We start from the raw sequence: 17,779 nt of genomic DNA, 5'->3' as shown, positions 1-17,779 counted from the left end.
ACGTCAAAGAGGAGAAACGGAGCGGCACCTCGGCGAAGGTGAGCTGGGTCTAGAAAGGGCCGAACGGCAAGGAGAAAAAGAACGATTTGACGGTGGCTCACCAGGCCCGGAGTGCTGTCTCATGGAAGGCCAGTGCGCGGGATCTTGAGGATATGGTGGTGAAAACTTTTATTTGGTGGAATAGAGCGTGGGAGCCACAGAGAGGCCCCGCTACATGGTCGGCGTCCTTAGTCCGGAAAACCGCTTGACGAGGCACCGTCTGGCGCCCGTTCCAAGAAAGCCCTTTGGGACTCAAGCGAGGAGGAGTTGAGGAAGGCAGTTTCCCATGCCTCTCTGGAAGGGGTAGGGGAGGGGAGATTTTGAGTACATGCCCACACCATGTCATCTCCTACTCTACACGTCACCTCCTCAAGATATCACTGTGGGGAAACCTGCGATATCTTGAGGAGGTGGCGCGCAGACTGGGAAGCGACGACGGCAAAGCCGGGCCACATGACCAGGCAAGCCGCAATTGCAGTAGATAGGCCGGTTGTCGATGGTGCGACAGGAATTGCTCACTCGCGGAGCCTGCCGAGGAGAAGCCGCCGCTCGTGCACGGCAAAGGACAGGTAGGAAGTCGAGGTCAGGCGACGACGTCGGCCTGTGTCAGTGGAGCGGCAGCAGGTGATGGCGTATGGCGGGTGGAAGAGCCTCGGCAACGTGCTCTTGGATGGTATGTTGAAGAGCCGGAGCCAAATATGAAGCTCGCTCTGTAGGGCTTGGCAGAAGAGACAGCATACGTTGCACTTCTCCCCGAACAAAGTCTTTGATCAGTTGCAGCAGGGAGGAGGCGTCCAATGCCGGCGTCAGCCCAGCGACCGACTCAAACTGTTGGGGGAGCGGGTGGGGGTGATGTGGAGTCAGGAGCTTTTGATTCCGCAGCTCCTCGAAGCTTTGGCGGATGTTGACGACTTCAGCAACGGTGCGCAAGTCGCGCGCTAACGGCATCTGAAAGGCGGAGTCGTCAACACCCTTCAGAATGTGCTTAATCTTGTCAGCTTCCGACATATTCAGGTTGAAATACTTGCATAAGTCAAGGACATCTTCGAAGTAAATGGTGAAGCTTTCGCCGGCCTGTTGAGCCCGTGCACGCAAGCGTTGCTCGGCGCGGAGTTTCCGGACAGCAGGACGACTAAACACTTTGCACAAGGTTGTCTTGAAATTTAGTAAAGCAGAAACTTGGGCTAGTTGGATATTGTTTGAACTCTGATTTTCTAGCGCTTAGTGAACACAAGGGACCAGAACACAATTACACAGGACGTACGCTAGTCTTCAACTGTCGTTTAATCAAAAAAACATTCAATATAAGACATCTCAATTGCTCATATCCACACACGCGCAGTAGCAACGCCACGTTTCAAGAACAACAATTCTTTTTTTGATAGATAAACAGATGGGGTGCTGAGACATTTTGAACCTTCTTTATCAATGCACATAGCTTCGAAAATTTCCCGTTCCGATTGCGTTTTTAGTGTTCCTAGAATGCAAGATTGGTGTGCAGGGTACAGGGTCAGGGTCGCCTGGGTACCGTTCGATGAGACAGCGTTTGCAGTGCACCGCGAGATTCCCCCCCCCCCCCCCCCCGCCGATATGGATTCTATTGCCAAGCGGTGCTCTCTCAGCCTTTCGTTAACGCATCTTCCTGATTGCCCGATATAAGCCTTGCCACAAGTGAGCGGAATTTTATAGACAACACCCATTTTGCATGGCACGAACTTCCTTTGGTGGTTCGTAGTGCACATTGGCTTCCTTGCCTCGCTGTTCACGAGTGGGCACAAGCGCACTAGTTTCTTCGGAGCAGTCAAAACAAGATCGACGCCACACTTTTTCGCCACCTTTTTTAGACGGTGCGACATGTTGTGAACATACGTCATAGCCACAAGCTGAGTCCGCCGCTGGGCATCGTCACGGTTATGTTGCTTCCCAGTTCTCACTTCCTTCAGCAGCTTTTCCGCAACAGATGTCAGAGTTTGCTCTGGAAACCCGGCGTTCTCTAGGCGAAGCTTTTGCAGTCTCACACTTTCTGCGATGCAATGCTCGCACGACTTATTGAGAGCAGCGCGGAAGGCGTTCATGGCAATACCCCTTTTTACAAGTTTAGAGTGCGCCGATTGATAACTGAGAATTTCTTTTTTTGTTCTCGGCTGATACATCCAGCAAACACGTGCCTTTTCAAACCTAATGCATATATCAAGGAACTGCAGCGTCTCGTCGTTTGGGATTTCGGTTGTAAAGGCTAGACCCAGGCTACAGGAATTAAAAACATCAAGCACATTTTTCACCACATCGTTCGGTTTGTCAGACTGTGTTAGAGTCAATACTACAAGGTAGTCATCAACATATCTAAAAATGCGTTTAACTTTGTCAGTGTTAATCCGCGCGACAATGCGTTGGTCAATGTATGCTAAAAAGACAGAACTAAGAACAGGGGCGATGCAGGACCCGATGCAAATGCCATCCTTCTGTACATATTCTGCACCTTCATGCTTTATGGCAGTCGATGACAGGTAAAATGAAACAAGGTTTAAAAAGCTTTCAATTGACATGCCAGTAGAACTCTGAAATGACAGAGGGTTTCCACTTTCAATACAGTCGCGCAACGCAATCAAGATTTCCCCCTGCGGCATCGAGCAAAAAAGCTCTTTTACATCTACTGAAAAGGCAAAATTAACGTGCCTAGAATCTTCGTGGTTCTTAAGATAGTCCACTACTTCATTAGAATTGCTAACCAGAAACGGGTCCTCAATTTTCAAGAGACTTAATTTCTCTTGCAAGAATCTAGAAAGGACGCCTTGCCATGACCCTTTCTCTGTTACAATTGTCCTCAGTGGCACATCCTCCTTATGTGTTTTCGCGGAGAAGAAAACGCCTAATCCCACTTCCTTACTGGCACCTATCTTTTTGCCTAAATTATCCAGTCCCTTCTCTTTACATAACCTTAATGCCTGTTTTTTCGCTTTCTGGCTGCTTACCATCGGAGCTACAAAGTTCTTACGTAATGCCATTTTTACCTTTTCATTGTACACACTGTTTGACATGACCACAAATCCTCCCTCCTTATCCGCTACTAGAAGCTTCAGATTGTTAGTTCTTAGATACTGAATAACATCTTTGGTGGGTTCACTCACACTTTTCTGAGTTCCTTTTTGCCTCATAAGGCAATCGAGGCCTTCTGAAATGCACCATTCCTTGTCATCGTCCTGTGCTTTGCTGGAAATCCTTCTCACTACTGACAGTTTCTCGACAGAAGTCATCTTGGGCTCCATGCAGAACTTGGGACCGTAGTGTAGGACCTTTTCCACTTCCTTGGGTACCGACGTACCGAGGCACAACACTTGCCCTTGCTGGCATACCTTCTTTTGTTGGCGTCTCTTTCATTCACATAGTTGTGATACACATTTTCCCCAAAGGTACTCCGTCTTAGTAGATGCTTCACGGTTCCACAATTTGAATACATCTTCTCTTACCCCGGGGTATAAATCCTTTGTTGTCGCTTGCAATTGTATCATACCTTGCAGGTGACGTACTTGCCTCCACAGTTCCCCTCGCATTATCTTCATAATCCTAACAGCATGTCTTGTAGAAGCAGTGGCCGGGTAGAAGAAGGAAGAAACTTCCGCAAGGATAATTCGATTCTTAAGCGCGAACGAGCACATTCTTGCGCGGCACGTTGCTACGGCAATGTAGTTGGTGAGCACAGGTGAAAAATTCTGAAGTAGGAGAGGATGAAAGAAAGGGCCCATTGTACTAGAAATGATATCTAGTAAAGCAGAAACTTGGGCTAGTTGGATATTGTTTGAACTCATATTTTCTGGCGCTTAGTGAACACAATGGACAAGACCAAGCAGACCAAGTTCGGACTCCCTTTTGCTGACTTTATATACCTAAAATTTCTGGCGAAAAGTAGGTGTTCATTTGTATCTTCCTCCAGGCCATTGCTTCCTTTAGAGAGAGAGTTTTGTCGGGGGGGGGGGGGTAATTTCCTTCTATTGAGTCTGTAGCCTTCCGTGATTTCTCGGTACATGAGCGGTGCTTCTCATTGGTTTTTGATTGCTGGTTGATCCATCGTTGCCCGCAGGTAACTTGCTTGGGCGAGGATGTGCTTTGCTTCGTTCCCTCTGACGTGTTGATGGGCCCATATTAATGTCCTGGTTCCCTCCACACCTCTGGGGATGCCTCCTTAGAGATGCGGCCTTTGCTGTAGTTGCGTAGTACTGTTTTGCTGTCGCTGATTATCTCTCTTGCGCGAGTTTCTCCACAGGCTAGCGCTACTGCAGCTTCTGCGATTTCGATCTCTTGCGTGTTCATCTATGCGGTGATGAGTGGATTGCCCACCCCGTCTACAACCGCCTCTACTGCAGCTACGTCCTTGCATGCTTTGGCATCCACGTAGGCGACGTCTTCTTCCGGCATTTGGTGCAATCCTTTTTCCGGGGCTCTGGCCATTTGATTTCGTCTTTCCTTTTTAAATTCTAGGTGCAAGTTTTTAGGTATTGGGGGATCCTGAGTAGCTCCCGCCGCCTTGAGTCCAGACTGACTCCCCTGTTTTACAGCGCTCGTTACGCAAGCAGCTGAGGGCTATCATTGGCTCGCCATGCCAATTCTCTTTCTGACGTCATGCAGCTACCATGGCCGCGGCCTCAAGCTCCGCCTTCTGAGGAACTCGCACTCGCGTTGGCAACCGGGGGAGGGGCCGAGATCGTGGGGCTGGCGGAGGAGCGCGACATTTCAGTGTGCAAAAGTGACGAGAGAAGAGAGAGAGGCGCGAAAACGCGGAAATTCAAATTTTAACTACAGATAAGTCGGCTTCCATAAAACGCATTAAAAGAATTCTTGCTGGAGGATATTTGTGAAACGAGGTCCCTTAACATCCTAGACATACAAGCACATCATTGACAGCCCCTCTTAGAGCCCCCTTTAAAGTTACATCTCTAATTTTCATTTCAATAGCTTGCAGCGTTGCCCTCAATTTCAGTTCAGCCCTTTTCGTTAGCCTCCAGGTTTCTGCCACAGAAATAGGTACCGATAAGATATAGGTGTTTGATACATTTCTTTTGAGGGAAATTAGTAAACTGCTTCTCATGATCTCAGAGAACCGACAAAATGTTCTCCACCCCATTCTTCTAGTTATTTCGTTCTTATGATCCGGATCTGCGGTAATAATTGAGTTCATGACGTGAAGCCCCGTGAACAGGTGCTTAACAGCTGCCGCTGTGAAACGAAGCAGGCACGCTGGCGCCTAGCTTGAGAGTGGTCCACCAGATGGTGCGGGGGAGGGGGGAGGGGGGGGGGGTGCCGGATGGCTAGGCCCAGCGTGAGGGTGGAGGAAAGACAGAGGGGCGAGCGTGTGGAGACACTCTTCAATTCTTCAATGGTTCGCTTTAATTATCGCAGTTTCAGCGGTTTTAAGAACGCCATTTTGTTTTGGTCCGAACCGGTTTCACTCTGTACAACCGGGTTAGGAACAAAGAAAAAAGTAACGCTGATAGGCTTTCTAATCAACGCTGTTGATGCTTTGCTTTGTTTTCTGCGTTACGTTACGTTACCACGCAGAAAAATATACATTTCTTTTTTTTCTGGGAGCTTTCCCAATTTAAAACACTTGAATTATGCATTGCGAGAGAAATTGCACGAAGCTGCTCCGAGACTCGCAAATTTAAACTTGAAAATTTTCGTTGCATAATAATCTGTTGACGTATTTGAATTTCCAGCACTATTTATTTATTTTAATTCCCCCAAGTCATGCGCCCTACGCTCATGTCAAAACGCATTCTTCAAGCACCTAAGTTACAATTAGACACCTATCCGGCTAATAATTAACCCTGTAAGACTGGAATCAGACGTTCGGACAAAAAAAAAACAAAGCAATACGCTTCAGAAGGTTATAAAATTTTTTGCATAAGGGCAGGTGTTTGGGATGGGGTTATCTGCAAGCGCCTTTTTATGTGTTGCATTTGTGTGTGCAGAAGCATATGGGATTCTCCTGAAAGCGCAAGTAAAGATATTATAAAGATTTAAAATACAGGTATAATTTTTTTAACGAAATTTAGACGGTAAAGCCAGAAAGATGATAAACGCAAATTGGCTACACATACGCCCAATGTTGGCACTCACAGATTGGTGTGATTTATGCAGAGACTAACTGAGCATTATTTGAAACCCCGCCACGCGGATGGAGTCTCTCCTTACTGTTGGGAGGCTTTTTGATATATTAGCGTCATGTAGTCAACAGTAAACAAGACACTTAGTTGTACGTGGTGTTTCATCTAACTCTAAGCTTTAAGAAACGAAGACGCGCTCTGCGAAGGTTACAGCTTGCGCAGGATTGGAGGCAGTCGGCTTTTCCAAATCAGCATGTTAGTAAGTTCATCAGATTTACCGGGGTGCAAAATGGAAATGCGTAACTTGTGGCTAACTTCTAAGCAAACTTTTCGATGTCAATACAATTTCGGTTATGGCTTGCTATTATGACACGTCCCCTGTGGTTGCAGATCACAGATTTTAGCATACTTTTGAGCACACAATCATCTTGACCACGTATACTATTATGGTGTGCACTTCAATCTAGTTTGAGCACAAACTGCGAAATTATGAGTCATGTTACCAGAGTTCAGTGAACAGGACATTTTTCGAAGTTCCCTGTGAACATAAGAAAAATGAACGTTCGGAGATGAATCACTGTAGAGAAAGCGCCTTGCTTATCTTACTGAGTAAGAAAACTTGAGAACACTACTATTCATATGTACTTCCTTGTACCAAGAAAAAAAAATTGCCAGGATACTGGTAATGGTTCATGGAACTTGCGGAAATAAACCAGATTAAAAGTTACGCAATTAACATTGATTATTATACCAATCTAATATTTGCTGCAAGTTACATTGAAGGTTGGTATCCGCTTGATCATTGCTGCAGCATCGAGAAATCAGGAGTATGTCGTCAGCGTAGAGAAAACTTCTGCTCTGGGACAGGCCTCTTTCAAAATAATTCCTCAGAAGTACGATGAAAGACGAGCTAAAATTCAAATATCAGGCACTCCACTCCCGCCAAAAATTTAATCCCTCTCAATTTTGCCGAGAGCCACCATTTCTGTTGGGTCAAATAAACTTTCCAAGCAATGAGTAGTCATTCCTTTGTATCTTCACATCCCGCTCCATTTTTAGTTGCTTGTATGTCAGAAATTTGGATGACTGACCATGATAGAAACATGCCCCATTTTTGTCTTACACCTCAGAACAGTGTAATCTTATCCAATCAAGCCACGGAGGATATGCTGATACTAATTTTATTCGTAATAACCTATCAGCATAGATATGGCTCGGCCCTTATCACAGCGGTCTGTGAATCAGTTAAGTTATAGCAGAAAAATCTGCTTCAATAAATAGTATTTTATTACGCAATATTGAACTACCCCCTTTTTATCCATCTGTCCATCTCTGAGTCTGTTCTGTACTCACTATCATTATCACTTGATTTCTCCGAAAAATAAAACTGCATTTATAATGTTCGACATTAACTTCAAACTTTTTGACCAAGAACGCCACTTTCCAAGTATATTTTCTGTTGCGTACATAGATAGAAATTCGTTTGTTTGATTAACAAGGCAACTCGCTGTTTTCGCAAACCAACAACGCTACTCATACTTTAATCATTTTCATCTCCCCGCCTGATCTTAAATGTTAGCATCAGCAATAGTAACACACACACACACGCACACACGCACACGCACACGCACGCACGCACGCACGCGCGCACACACGCACACACGCACGCACACGCACACACACACACACACACACACACACACGCACACGCGCGCGCGCACACACACACACACACACACACACACACACACACACACACACACACACACACACGCACGCACGCACGCACGCGCACACACGCGCACAGTAGTTCCTCTTAATTACCGGTTAGTGCTCGTTTTACTAATGCTATTTTTGACCGCAACCGCTTTGTTGACTTTTAAAGCGTAAGGTCATGAGTTGCGTGGACAGAAGTTGTAGACGGAAGTTGATAGGCGGAAGTTGTCCGGAGGAACTGTCGATCATAAGTTGTATGACAAATGAAACGAAAAGTGCGAAAGTTTGTTTAGGAACATTTCATAAGCAACATATAAGTAATGAAGTAGAGAAAACAAATAGAAAACAAAACAGAATATCAATAAAGAATAAAGAACAAAAACATGAAAAGTTAAGAAAATAAAAAAACGAGCAATGGAGGACAAAAGAGAGGCCAAGGAAAGTATTTCGTATTTCCGCTATTATGCAGACTTAATTGGAATCTTTTATTTTTTTTTACTCCCTCCGAGTGGTCACGGGTCAAATCTTCCGATGACGAAATTTGCACAAACTTTTTCTGCAATTATAAAACGATGCCTATCCGCTTCCGCACCCATCGCATCCTTCCGCGACAATTATTCTTCAGCCAAGAGCCCGTGGGAGTCGCAAAGCTTACTTGACTCTCTGCGAACGAAACGACACCTATAAAAAAAGTAAAAGCAACAATTTATTTTATTCCTAATTAGGCGATTTAAGAAATAGAGCAAATTACTCTTCTTCTCATGTAAAGACGAAAAATGAAGCTATTATAAAAACAGATATTACAATCTAGTAACAAAGCTCGCGGACAACGGCATACAGTAAATTCTTTCATAAAAAAATTCAAATTCTTATGCTGGCATAAATAAATATTCTACAATGACAACGCGTTTACTAACGCGAATTACATTAAAAATACTGTCTGCTCATTTCTTTCCGTTCGCCATTCACTTCTTCGCACATATTTTGTCTATATGACGCGTCACTGTCACTATCTTTTTTAAAGCGCTAGCTCTGAGGCTCCCGTTCGGCGCAAAACTCGGCGTAGTCCAGACGGCGTCCGGCGTCGAGTCGCGAAACTCCCGATTGGTCTAGAAGATTGGCGTCACACGTGGAGCAGCGGAATTAAGAAATTATGAAGGCATTACATAAATTGTGACTACAAGCTCGCGACATGACTGAAGCGTCGTTCCGAATAGCAACTATATAAAGTAATGTACTCGCACTGAAAATAAAATTGGGCAAATTATAGTGCAATTCAAACCCTGACTCTTGGATGAGGAGTCAGACACGCCACTCCCAGGCAACGCAGGCGCGTTCGTGAGGCCCGATTAGAAAGGGATTTTACTTATATTGTTACGACCGAGGAGCCGTGCAGGTAGGCGTCGGGGAGAACCCAAGACTGAGAGCTTTTAATTAGAGAACCAGGGTCCAGGTCACAGAGCCAGAGCGCCTCGAGAGCCAACCACCGCTTCGTCGTCGTTTCGACTAAGCGTAAAGGCCGCGTGGCGCGTTAGGCACGTGGCATTATTCCCGCTCCACTCCCCCCTCCCACCCGCGAAAGCAAACATCGTCTCGATGTGGAATGGGTTATGTACAGAGAGAGAAGGAAAAAAACGAAAAATAGGGGTGAGGTGAACTACACATCTGGCGCTAGTTGAGAGATGAGGATAGTCAAGTTCGCACGTGGGGTAATGAGATAAAGGTACGAAACGCAGCGTGCACACAATGCTCAGTCACGCGAAAAGTACGGTTTTAGGCGCACTACACGGACGACTTCAGGCCGTTGACGCTGACAGCCGGCGACCACAGTTCCATAGGGAACAACTTCGTAGTTGACGCTGTTCAGGCGGCGCAGTACTTTGTACGGGCCGAAACACCTATCGATAAGCTTTTCGCACAACCTCTTACGGCGCACGGGTGTCCACACCCATGCCTGGTCACTCGGCTCATAGTGCACGTCCCTGTGCCGAAGGTCATAGTGTCGAGCATCGACGGATTGCTGGTCCTTGATGTTCAAGCGGGCCAGCTGACGGGCTTGCTCTGCTTGTTCCACGAAGTGGCCTGCTTCAGGGGTTACCTCCGCATCGCCGTACGGCAGCATCGCGTCCAACATCATGCGGACCTCTCTGGCATTGACGAGACGGAACGGGGTAAACTGGGTGGTTTCCTGCGTCGCTGTATTATATGCGAACTTGACGTACGGCAAGATCTCATCCCCCGTTTTATGTTCAACGTCAACGTACATCGAGATCATGTCAGCTAATGTTTTGTTTAGTCGTTCCGTTAGACCATTGGTTTGGGTATGATACGCTGTTGTTGGTCGATGAGTTGTATGGCTAAGCGTTAAGACGTCACGTAAGAGCCGGGCTGTAAACGACTTAATTGCCTCGGTCCGTAATGATGGTCGATGGGGCGCCGTGTCTAAGCACGATGTCGTGCATAAAGAAGTGGACAACTTCGGCGGCAGTACCTCGCGCAAGGGCCTTCGTATCAGCGTAACGGGTCAAGTAGTCCGTGGCCACTGCGATCTACTTGTGGTCGGTCGCCGAGAGAGGGAATGGCCCCAGAAGGGCCATGCCGACTTTGTCGAATGGTATTTGTGGCGACTCGATGCACTGAAGCGGTCCGGGAGGCTTGGGCGCCAGTTTTTTCCGACCCTGGCATTGCCGACATGTCCGGACATAACGCTTGACGCTTGTAGTGAGCTTAGGTCAGTAGTAGATCGGCTGGATTCGGGACAAAGCGTGCGTGACACCAGGGTGGCCGGAAGTCGGTTCATCATGGCAGGCAAGGAGAACTTCATCCCGTAAATCAGACGGTATGACGAGCAGGTAAGTTGTCGCACTGGAAGTAGAGTTCTTTTTATAAAGCACCCCGCTCCGGAGGCAGAAAGATTATAGCCCACGAGCCAGGTACCGTGGTATCTCAGGGTGCCCACCTTCGAGATGTTCTATGAGCAGACGCAGCTCGGCGTCGGCACGCAGTCTGGAAACGAGCTCAGACGTGCTGACCGCTCCAAGGAAGCTATCGTCGTCGATGGTGTCTTGTAGAGGAGGTTCGACGGGAGCGCGTGAAAGGCTATCAGCGTCGGTGTGTTTCTGGCCAGACTTATAGGTGACGGTGAAATCGAATTCTTGCAGGCGTAATCCCCAACGTGCGAGGCGGCCGCAAGGGCCCTTTTGAATTTTTCAGCCAGCACAGCGAATCGGGGTAGGTGACGACTCAAAACGGTCTGCCGCACAGGTATGGGCGGAAATTAGCTGCTGCCCAAACTACCGCTAAACAATCTTTTTCTGTGGTAGATTAGTTCAACTCAGAGCGCGACCGTGCGCGGCTGGCATAGGCAATTACTTTTTCGACACCGTCTTGCCGCTGGACGAGAACGGCCCCAAAACCGACGTTGCTCGCATCCGTATGTACCTCCGTGTCGGCATCTTCGTCGAAATGTGCTTGGATTGGCGCCGATTGGAGTTTACATCGTAATTCGTCGAAGGCAGTTTGCTGTTCATTGCCCCAGGAAAATGATGCATCATCCTGGGTTAGTAGCGTCAGAGGGCTGGCAAGCTGGGCGAACTTTCTAATGAAGCGACGATAGTAGGAGCACAGGCCCAGGAAACGACGGACTGCTTTTTTGTGAACGGGTACCGGAAAGGCAGCAACCGCAGCAAGCTTCTCTGGGGTCAGCTCGGATTCCATCAGCACTAATGACGCGCCCGCGAAACTTCAATTCGGTGAACCCAAAGGGACCTTTCTGTGGTTTGAGGGAGATGTTGGCGGAACGAACGGCTTCGAGGACAGTTCTGAGGCGGTACAAATGTTCTGTGAACGTTGCGGAAAAAATAATGACGTCGTCAAGATAAACAAGACATGTCTGCCACTTCAGACCTGTCAGGACAGTGTCCATCATTCTTTGGAAAGTGGCCGGAGCGCAGCAGAGCCCGAATGGGAGGACGCGAAATTCGTAGAGCCCGTCCGGTGTGATGAAGGCGGTTTTCTCACGGTCCCTCTCATCTGCCAATAACTGCTCCTGAGGTCTACCGAAGAGGAGTACTTGGCTTGAAGAAGGCAGTCGAGGGAGTCATCGATACACGGCACCGGATACACGCCTTTCTTTGTCACACTGTTAAGTTTTCTATAGTCTGCGCACAATCGCAGTGTTCCGTCTTTCTTCTTCACAAGAAGGACAGGATACGACCACGGGCTGCTTGACGGTTGGATGACGCCGTCCGTGAGCATATCTTTGACCTGTGCTTGTACAGCATCTCACTCCCGACGGGACACACGTAGGGCTTCTGATGAATGGGTCGAGCTCCTTCATGCGTGATGATCGGTGTTTAACTATCGACGTTTGTCGCACCTTAGACGACGACGTGAAACACGCGCGAAACTCTAGCAAAAGATCCTGGAATTGCCCCTTTTCAGCGGATGAAAGGCCCAGATTTTTGTTGACGTCGTTGAGCCCTTCTGCGTCACCTCGAGGTATGCCCTCCTCGCAAGCAAAGCATTCGGCCACTTCCTGAACATGGTCGACGTAAGTGATGGCTGTGCCACGGAATAGATGTCGATGCTCATTGCAAAAGTTGGTAACAAGGACCTCTGTCCAACCGTCATGAAGGCAGCCAAGGCCTCGTGCCACCACAATCCCCTTAGTGGGTACGAGAGAGACATTAGGCTCGACAACCCGGAGTCCCCGATGAGGCTCGTCACAGGTAACTCTAGCGAAAATGCTGGCACGTTGGGGCACCGTGACGTTATCATCGATGGCTCGCAGGGCGGACTGAGAACCCTGGTGTGCCGGCTTTGCTGTGGCCATTTTGGTAGAAAACGTCACCAAGCGATTTGGAAGGTCTATTATAGCACCGTACTCGCGAATAAAGTCGATATCAAGGATGACATCGCTAGAACATTCGTGCAGAACAAGAAAAGTGGCGACGAAGGTGCAGCATCGAACCGTAACCTGAGCCGCACACATACCGAGTGGTGCGACAACATGTCCGCCGGCCGTACGTATGTCGGGGCCTTCCCACGGTGTCGTCACTTTTTTCAGGGCAGTCGCAAGCCATCCGCTAAGCATGGAGTAATCTGCGCTCGTATCGACCAACGCGCTGACCTAAGTGTCGACGAGAACAGGGATGTCCAAGGAGATCCTGCCTTCAGCGTGGCCTGTCGATGGCCGATGGGAGTGACTCAATCGATGCGGCGGCGAAGGCTGGTCAGCGACTGGGGATGCGGCGTCTGGGCGATTCGGATGACGTGTCGGGGAGAACTGTACGGCGATGCGGAGTTTGGCGTCGGGGCGAGTCGGTTGGTGCGGCGGTGGAAGCTTTGCGGCGGATCGGCGTTCGGCGGCCTCGCCTCCAAATGTCGCCGGAGCTAGTTTTCCCGGTGAGGGCTCGAGGAACCACGTTGAGCTGAGGCATAACGGGACTCAGAAGGCGAAGACCGGCGTGGAGGATGCGAGCGCGACTCGCGGCGGGGAGACGGGCGGCGGGGAGAAGGCAGGGAACTACGCTGGCGGGCGACATACTCGGCGATGTCCTGAGGGTGCTCTCCAGGTCGTGGACGGGGACTGTCCAGAGATATTCCGCGCAGACCCATTTCGCAATATGGGCACCGTCGGCAGAGATGGCCGGCTTCACCACAGTGGTAGCAGAGCGGGCGTTGATCCGGAGCACGCCAGAGATCAGTCTTCCACGGTGCCTGGCGCCGATCAGCCCAGTAAAGAAGCGGTTGAGCAGCGTGTACCGCGACCACTGGGGGGGTTAGGCGAAGGCCCAGGAAATGGGGCTGGGCGGCGCATGACGTCCGCGTACGTGACTGGCTGAACAGGGGCCGGGTACGGCGCGTGGACGGATGGGGCCGGTTGCGGTGCCGGCACGACTGCAGCAGCTTGTGTCCTGAGTGCCTGCTGAACTTCCTCGCGGATGACGCTGGTAACGGAATCGACGCGAGGGACAAATGTTCACTGAAGGTGCTGCAGCTCCTCGCGGACCACGGAAGGGATGAGTTCGCGAACGGAGCTCGGACTCATCCCGGGATCGGGGTCGAACTGATCCAAAGCGAACAGCGTCGAAACTGGAGACAGTAGCCGGGCGTACTGATTGGCCCTCTGCTGCAGCAATTGCTCCATGTGCACGGCGTCGGCCAGAAGCTCCGTGACGATGTTGGACGGGTTCTGTACGAGGCCGGAAAAGAACTGGTCTTTTACGTTGTGCATCAGGTGCCGCAGCTTTTTTCTTCACTCATGGCCGGGTCGGCGTGATGGCAAAGACGTGTCACATCCTCGACGTACATTGCAAGACCCTTATTTGGAAGTTGAATTCGAGAGGTCAAGGCACGCTCCGCGCTCTCCGGGCGGTCTCTGTTGGCGTACGTGGACAGGAGCTCACGTCGGAAGTCCGGCCACGTAGAATAGGTAGCCTCACGGTTCTCGAACCACGTGCGGGCAAGGTCTTCAAGGCTTAAATACACGTTACGCATCTTGGTCGCGTCGTCCCAGCAGTTGAAGGTCGCAACCCGTTCATAGTGGTCCAGCCAGTCCTCGGCATCCTCGAACTGGCTACCGTGAAAGGGCTTAGGTGTTCGTGGGGCCTGAAGGGTCAGATAGGTGGGGCTGGCCAAAGGTACAGTCATAGTCACAGTGGGCAGTGGCGTCCCCATGAGCGGAGTGAAAGTCGAGGGTGCGCCGTCACGAGAGAAGACCTCGGGGGACAGGCCTCGGATCCTCCGGCTGGCACGATGGACAGGGGTGGTCACAACAGGCGGGCGCGTCGAGTCTTGCGCAGGAGAAGAGAGCATCGGTCGCACCTCCACGAGTGTCACGACCTGAGGAGCCGTGCAGGTAGGCGTCGGGGAGAACCAAGACTGAGTGCTTTTAATTAGAGAACCAGGGTCCAGGTCACAGAGCCAGAGCGCCTCGAGAGCCAACCACCGCTTCGTCGTCGTTTCCACTAAGCGTAAAGGCCGCGTGGCGCGTTAGGCACGTGGCAATATGTTGTGGTCTTTCACGTAAAGTGGTAGCTTACAATTGTACACCAATGAGTGTGTGTGATTAGAGATGTATTAATTAAGGGAGTAGTGGTTAAGCGAGCGGCAAAGTGCGTATCGTTGAGGGGTGAGTGTACATGAATGGTTGTATGCTTGTATTAAGTGGCACTGTTGTGTCATGTGATCGGGTAGCATTAGCAGAATATGCTAATGAGATCCTGTAGTCGCTTACGGGACCATTAACGCTATCGCGCCATACCCTTAAGGGCGGAGCTTAAATGTCCCCTCAATTTTTTTCTTCACCGATTTCATCCTCAACAACCTATGGTGCTCATTCTGAACTCTTAAATTAATTCCTCGGAGATAGACACTATCTCGCAGGTCACATTAAAGAAACTGTTGACATCGTAGCTAGTGCATTCTCAAGTGTTACGTAGTGCTTAAAACAAGCATTTTTCTTCGAGACCCAAAGAGAAGGAATACAATTCCTATGCTTGAAAAGGGCAACCGGCCACTAATAACCCTCTACACAACAAGTTTTACTTTTTCATTCTTAAGTATGTTTACGAAAAAAACTAATTGGGCCACGCTTTGCTTTCTTGAGAAGCACACCCGAGACTGTTAGGCATTTTCCCAGGTTTTTTAAGTAATCTCGTATTAGTCAATCTGACGGACAAAGTCAAACATAAATTGATCGAGAGAAATACTTAGCTCTGCTTTCATCGGTTTTAATGTTGGTTGTCAGCGTACTACAGACGAAATTCTTCTACAGAAACTACCCTGCTAAGGTAAAACCGGAGCTCCACATGAGTTATTGCACAGCTAATTCTTAAACCGCGAGCAGGCATTTACCATACCTGGCATTCTTTCTGGCACATGTGTTAATAAAATTGAAGCATATTAGGGTTTCGTCTTTTATTCCTAACATATTTTAGCGCTCGTCCTAATTGTGTAAGCGCATTGTGTTGACGCATATGGTACTGCCCTTTTCACATCTCACTACTCCATCAATCAAATAACAGGGGAGATAAACCTTAATCTTACTATACCAGCAGTTGCAGTCAAAGAAATTGTCTGCTTATTAACTACCCTAAAACTAAGTTTATTACATGCGGCTCGGAAACCAAAGTAGGATTAATATTGTCTGAGTGCACATAACACTCATCTTATTGTGCTTAATGAAGAAAGAACATTTCTAAGTGTTCACCTAAATAGCTTTCCAAATTTTAGCCTTCATACCAGCATGTTGAAAAGAAAATAGCTAACTTAATGGGAGTGCTTTTTAGAGCCAGTTATTCTTTTCACCTGACAATCCTTACACACTTTCCTACGCTTCCATTCGTTGTCACCTTATTATCGTGTCACATCATAAGTTCATACCTATAACCCTCATTTAGCACGGCTGATACACATTAAAATTTATCAGCTCGAATTACAACCTTTATCATGTATAAACGCTGTGTTACAGAAATATTTAATTATCCAAACAATTTTTCTCTGTCAAAGCTCATCAGGCAAAGTTTAGACGTCATACCTTATTAGTTAGCGCTTGGAACATTCTCCAAATCGGTTGTTTACAAAGCTTTATAACTCCAAAACTATGCGGTTCTACAACCGAAATGACTTTTGCTAGCCAGAATTCTAACTAATTAAGGAAAGCATGCTGCAGGCAGTTTGGTTTCTCGAACTAAAACTGTGGAATGATCTACAATACGCATTAAGAGCATGGCAATCTTGTCCGGCTTCAAAAAGCATTTCTGAATTTCTATTTTACGAAAAATCCAAATTAGCTGATGTTTAGAATACCCTTAATTCTTTTGTTTTGCCCTTCTGTGCACTGTCAGTTCTTTTTATTGTGTTTACTGCTTATACTTAATATTAACGCGTCAATTCCGTACAGCACGCTTTTAGGTTGTTGTAATATGTAATTCGCCTTCTACAATTTGTACGTCGCTCCTTTTGATGCTTTCGCAATTTATACTGTCTACATTTAAAAAGAAGTCCTTCTGTGTTGTCAACTTTTGAACTACTTTCTCTAGACGACATCTTTATGCACTTGGTTTCTCTATGTTGAAAAAACTGACTCATTTATTCACTGGAGGCACCTCTAAATCCATACTTATTAGTTTTCCAGATAACACAGACGGCTTCACAGTGTTCGGCGCCTTAAAGACATCCAGGGCCAATACTCACACGGTTTATTCAATCGCATTATTCTAACAGTAACGTAATACATCAAGCACTGGCTGATCGGCACGGCAGCGGATGAAAGCGAAATGTCTGCGAGCGAAGACAGGCGGCTAACGTATACAAATTCGATTGCTGCATTGTCGCGATTGTCATTGCGAAGCCGAAAAACATACACACAAAACTTTGAAAATCACAGGAGACCAACCTACACAAAACAACACTGACCACGGGCTCATCGAATGCGACATTCTCCAGTACATACCTCAGTAGGCAATGCTCTCCTTCAAGCAGTGGATCTTTGTCACTTAGCCGCCGACGACTACAGAGCCAGCATCAAGAACAAAACCCTGGCAACCCCTTTGGCAGCACACGGCAAATTCAACTAGCTGCTGCCCGACCCCTTTTATTGCTGAGGCAATGGAAGATATTCCAGATAATAGATAAGACATGGCTACGCGCCATGCATAACACTGATAACGATAGACGCCCTGACCTCGACTCGGTGCGTATATAAAAGTGCTGCAAGAAACGCCCGTTTTAGGCTTGCTGTATTGCGCATTGAAAAGGCAAAACATCAGAAATACTTTTCTGGGCTTAGTTCCTTTCCGCGATGGTGTGAAAAATATTTGTGGCATGTTATAACACCGGTACTCCCACGAGCCTCTCAAACTTCTTCAGCTCGGAGGTCACTGCCGCTAGCGCTTGAACTGCAATAGAATTAATAA

General features: G+C 48.1%; 1 protein-coding gene across 2 annotated transcripts in view; it reads right to left on the bottom strand.

The window, feature by feature from the left end:
- LOC144127947 (putative 4-coumarate--CoA ligase 1) overlaps window positions 1-17,455 on the bottom strand; it is a 160,479-nt gene extending 143,024 nt beyond the window's left edge. The window contains exon 1 of one of the 2 annotated variants that reach the window (XM_077660962.1): window positions 17,317-17,455. The gene's annotated coding sequence lies outside the window, so the exon portion shown is untranslated. The remainder of the gene's footprint in view (window positions 1-17,316) is intronic. The other variant, XM_077660963.1, reaches the window with a different exon arrangement.
- Window positions 17,456-17,779: the final 324 nt, after the last annotated feature.

Source organism: Amblyomma americanum, chromosome 4, assembly GCF_052857255.1.
Source record: "Amblyomma americanum isolate KBUSLIRL-KWMA chromosome 4, ASM5285725v1, whole genome shotgun sequence".
In the NCBI taxonomy this organism is placed as follows: Eukaryota; Metazoa; Arthropoda; class Arachnida; order Ixodida; family Ixodidae; genus Amblyomma; species Amblyomma americanum.
The sequence above is the reverse complement of the archived record's forward strand: the minus strand, read 5'-3'. Positions and strand labels throughout refer to the sequence as shown.